Source organism: Ochotona princeps, chromosome 4 (genome assembly GCF_030435755.1).
Source record: "Ochotona princeps isolate mOchPri1 chromosome 4, mOchPri1.hap1, whole genome shotgun sequence".
Classification (NCBI taxonomy): Eukaryota; Metazoa; Chordata; class Mammalia; order Lagomorpha; family Ochotonidae; genus Ochotona; species Ochotona princeps.
The window spans coordinates 8,411,239-8,416,976 of NC_080835.1; positions in this window are offsets into that span (position 1 = coordinate 8,411,239).

Sequence of the window (5,738 nt, forward strand, 5' to 3'; positions counted from 1 at the left end):
GATCAGCTATGTTTCCAGCCCTGTCGTCCATGCAAATCAATGGTTGTTGCAGTTCAGCCCAGTCCTGCTCACTTCATACTTGGCCCTCACGCAAACCAGTGTGAGCTGCAGCCTAGCTGAGGTGACTCCCCATAACACCCATCAGGCCTGTCCCCTACCCTGGTTTCCATGCATGCCAGTACGTACTGCAGACTAGTTCAGTCTGTTCCACATCCAATTTAGCTCTCATACATGTCAAAGGGCGTTGAAGCCTAGTTCAACCCAACCAGCCCTACTATCCAGACCACACACATACTAGTGGATGACATTCTGTCTAGCCACCCCTGCCTCTGTCCTGGTTTTCGTGCCCTCCAGTGGGAGTGGTAACCCAAGAGGGAGGTGCCCACTATTTCCCTACTGGGCCACTCCCACTCTCAGATCATGCACTCTCTGGGTGTTTCTGGAGTTTAACATAACAAAATTAGACTCCAGTGCTAGCCTCTGCCAGCTGATGCTGTGTCAAAGTCCAACCAACCCTCACCCACTCTGATTTATGCTTGCACCAGTCAGAACAGTCAGCTCAGCCTGGGTTTTCCCTGACCTAGTTCACATGAGGCCCACAGGTGTTATATCCCTGCTTAGTCTGGTCTGCCCCCATCCCAACTCATGGTCTCCAGTTGGAGTGGTTGTTCAGCAGGGGAGCCCACATTCCCCCCGGCGGGTTTTCGCCCTCCCTCCCTGGTTCTCATGTGCTCTTTGGGCTCTGCAGCCACATCTGGTTCAGCTCTCCTCACCTTGGCGTTGTTTAATGTGCACGTATCTGTGTCATGACCAAACCTGACCCAACCCACACTCTGTTCTGGTACTTGGATTCATCAGTGGGTTCAGCCTGGTTTGCCCCCAACCTATGCCAAATGTATGCTGATGGGTATCTTTCTCTGGCCTAGTCTGGGTTGCTCCCTATCATGGTTCTTGTGTTCACCTGCAGGGACTGTGTCCCAACAGAGGAGTTTCCCAAGCTTCTCCTTCAGAACCTCTCCCTATGCCAGGTCTTGCACACACTGGTGGTTCCGTGGGCCAGCCCTCCTTGCTGACCTTCAATCCATTCTGGTTCTTACTACTGAATGTTTCAGCCCAGCCAAGGCTTGTCCATACCCAGACACTGCTCACACATGGCTCAGGTGGGGCAGAGACACAGCCTAGTCCATCCTACATCTACCCAGGTCCTCCAGAGCACCAGATGGTGCTGGCATCTAGCTGGGCTCAGTGCACCCAGTCCCTTGTGCCAAGGGAGATCGCAGCCATATCCAGATCAGAATGCAGCCCGCACTCTGGCTCCCACACTCAGCAATGGGAATCCCAACCCAGCAAGGGTGTACTCTCCCCGCTCCCCAACCGAGCCTATTCCCAGCCCTAGATTATGTGCATGCCAGTGCTTGCTTTGATCCAGTTGCCTTAGCCCCTCACCTGTTTCAGCCTTTACCGTCAATGCTATGACCTGATAACCCTGGCTCATGCAGACCAGTTGGTGTAAGAGCCCAGCTCGGCATGAACTGTGCTCCAGCCTGACTGCTGTTCTTCCTTGTGAGTTGAGATTTGCTTGGTCCTGCCTAGTCTGCCCCTTCGAGTTGCAGCCTGGCCCACCCACATCCTGTTTTAGGATGCACATTAGGGTGCTGCTGCCTTGACCTGCCCAGATTGTTGTCAGCTCCTTTACCCGTAAGTGATGGCAGGTTCCATGGTCACACCTAGCTCAGCCCACCACCAACCCAGCTCATGAGCTAACCAGCGGGACTTATATTTCCACAGGGTTGGGCACACACATACACCCCAGAGTCTACCCCGGACCATGTTCTCTCGCATGCTGCTTAGTGTCTTGACCCAGCCAAATGTGACCTGTCCACTGTTCTACCACTCAGTCAGGTACTGGTACCTAGCCCTACCAGACAGGTCCCCATCTATAGCTTTGGTGTGGACTGGTGTGTGGCAGTCAGTCATGCTCTATGCTAACAGCCCATCTCAGGATTCCTGTTTAGACTGGTGAATCAATCTGGCACAAATAGGTCTTATGGACTCTCCCCTCCAAACCACCAAGTTTCAGTCCCCACACTTGCAAACAAGTTCTGAGACTCTGTTGCTGAAGTTACACAGGTTTCATCCCTCACCTACACTTACACTGGCCTTATCCATGGGTGTCCCTAGGAAACAATTACATATCCTAAAAACTCCAGAGCTCACCACTGGGTGGCCAGCAGGCAGAGTCTGGGACCACTTGGTGTGCTAGGCGCCCAAAGCCTAGAACTTGCTCACAGCCTTATGGCAATGACTTTGGCCTGAGTCCCCAGCATTGGATCTGGCCTGACTGGGGCCCCTTCCACAGTCGCCACACTGTAGGGAGCTGTTTTTGGTTGGGCATATTCTGACAGTACTGTTTAAGTGGTTTTGATAGATCTGAGATATGGTTGATTTCATTGCTCAAGGTTGAGGAAATCCTTCCAAGGTCCATTGACTGACATCATCCAACTTAGAGTCTCCATTCACCCAAATATTCACTGTCAAAGTGTATCCTGACATTGTAGGTATAAGCAATGGCAGAGAGTCCAGCATCTCATTGTTAAGATATATTTAACAGTTTCATTGGGAGTCTATCTTTGATCTGGACATAGAAAAGCATACTGCATTGTATCTTCACATCTGGAAATGACAGTGTCTATTACACAGTTACTATACTTAAATGAAAAACCACAAATCAAAATAGATAACCGGAAGAAAAGTTGCAAATTTAAAGCAATATGAAGTTAAGATAGCATGTTATATAATGATCTATGTGTCACTAAAGAAATGAAAAAGGAAATAAGAAAGCTTGGAGAAAATGATGCCACGGTATGACCTATGTGTCTTTGAATAAATTGATAAAAGAAAAAAAACTTTTTTGAAAAAATAACAATAAAAACAAAAATATCAAAACCCATGAGATTTGGCAAAAATGGTAATGAAATGGACATTTACAACATCAGGTGCTTACAATTCATATGATTCCAAAAATAAATTAATAATACTTTGTTAAAATGAAAAAGTGAACAGGAATCAGGAAGTCATAAAATTCACAGCAAAAATAGATGCAATTAAAACTAAAAAAAAAAAAAACACATTTTAACAAGAAGGAGTCCTCTTAAAAAAAGATGACTGAAACAAACTTTTAGCCATATTGCCAAAGAAGCCACAAGGACAAACCTATTAAAATTAGTGATGAAAAAAGAATGCCTCCAACTTTCTGCTCTTTACATCTTTATGATACTATTGGTATAGGCAAGTGTAGAAAGTCTGATATTTTGTTGTCTAGGTGTATTTAGAAGTTTCATTGGGAGTCTACTTTTATTCTATAGTAGAGATGCAGTCTGTTGATTTTCTTTGATTCCTGATACTCTGGTTTCCATTACATCCTTCAGTTATGAGATAACATGTGTTTATTTAGCTTTTTTGTTGTTTTGTATTTTTGATGAAGGTTATCTTATATTAGAATGAACATGTGATACTTGTCCTTTTAGGATTGGTTCATTAAACTGAGATAATGGTCTCTAGTTGGGATCATTTGGTTGCAAACAGCAAAATTTCATTGTTTTTAATTTTTATTGTTATTTTATGATACAGTTCCATAGACTTTGGGATTTCCCTTACCCTCTCCTCATACTCCCTCTGCCGCCCCCACTGATTTTCCTTATATCATTACAATAGTATAGTTCTCCATAAACAGTCCTATGTCCATCATCGCTGGCTTAGACAATGGCAGAGAATCCAGCGTGCTATTATCAAGATATATTTACCAGTTTCATTGGGAGTCTATCTTTCATCTGGAAGTAGAAATGCATACTGCATTGTATCCTCACATCTGGATGTGATAGTCTCCATCACACTTACTTAAATGGAAAGTTACTATACTTACATGAAAAAGCCACAAAACAAAAGCAACAACAGGAAGAAAAACAGAAATGTACAATGTCATGAAGTTAAATTACATGCTACTGAATGACTAGCGTGTCACTGAAGAAATGGAAAAGAAAACCAAGAGCCTTCTTAAGATATTGTGTAACCTATGAATCAGTGAAGCATTTATTGAGAAAAAAAAAAGCTGTTTTGAGGAAATGAAAATAAAAATATGAAAATCAATCAGATTTTAGTTTCTGCTGATCTTTGCTGGTGAGATGTGTCTCTTTCAAGCAAAAAGATTGATGGATTTTGCTTTTTCATCTACTCTGCTAATGTATGACATTTGATTGATGTGTTTAAGCTATTTACATTCAGAATTAATATTGATAGGTAGTAATTTGGTCTTGTCATTTTAGCAATGTGTGGTTTATTGATTGATTTAGTCTTCTGTTTTTAAACTGGGATATTCTCCACATTTGCCTTTGGTGTTGGTAGGTGCTATTCCTTTTCTGTCGAGAGAACATCTTTAAGTATTATTTGTAGGGCAGGTCTAGAAAAGGTTTGTTCCTTGAGCTTTTCTTTACTGTGGAAGAATTTCCTTTCAAAGACAAAGGATTGCTGGGTACATTATTCTGGACCAACACTCTTTTGCTTTTAGAAACTGGAGTGTGTTGCTCCATTCTCTTCTGGCCAGTAGAGTTTCCTGTGAGAGGTTAGCTGTGAGTCTGAATGTCATTCCTCTGTATCTCAACTGATTTCTTCTTCATATGCACATTTAAGGATCTTTTCTTTATGTTTGACTAAAGGGAGCTTGATGATCATGTATCACAGTGAAAATCACTTTTGGTCAACCCTGTTGGGAGTTCTGTGTCCCTCCTGGATGTTGTTTCCCAATTCTTTCTCCAGATTGGGGAAGTTTTCTTTTATTATGTCATTAATACATTTTTAAACCCAACATATCTTTCTGCACCCTCTGGAACTCCCAAAACTCTTATATTTGGCCTTTTAATAGTGTCTCTTAATTCTTGAATATAGTTTTTAGCTTGACCCTAGCTCTGCTTCCAGCTTTTTGATTGCTTCCCCATGGTGACAGGAAATATCTTCACAAATTTCGTTCTTTTAATAGCTGAGAAATATCCCATAGAGTAGATGTACCACATCTACTTTATTCAGTCCTCCTTCAATGGGCATCTAGGTTGTTTCCATGTTTTTGCAGTTGTTGTATTCTGCTATGAATACAGGGATTCAGGGTGCTTTCTCATGTCTGTATATTAGATCATTTGGATATATTTTCAGGAGTTAGATTGCTGGGTCATATAGTAGGTGAATTTTCAATTGTCTGTGTATTCTCCATACTGACTTCCAAAGTGGATACACCAGTCTACAGTCCCACCAGCAGTGAGGCAGGGTACCTTTTTCCCCAACATCCTTGCCAACAGGTGTTAGTAATTTTCTGTGTGTATAGGCTATTCTCACTGGAGTTAAGTGGAACCTCAGTGTGGTTTTTATTTGGATTTCCCTTATTGCTAGGGAGCTTAAGCATTTTTATATGCCTGATACCAATTATGATTTATTTCATTGAAAAGTGTCTGTACATTTCCTTCACCCATTTCTTAACTGGTTTGTTTGTTTTGTTGTTACTGTGCTTCTGAAAATCTTTGTATATACTGAATATTATTTTCTATCTGTTGTGCATTGTGCAAAGATTTTCTCCCACTCTGTTGGTTGCTCTTTTTACTTGGTTGATTGCTTCCTGTACAGAGCTTCTTAGTCTGATGTAATTGCATTTGTTTATTTTAATTTTGACTTCTAGAAACTTTTGATCTTGTCTG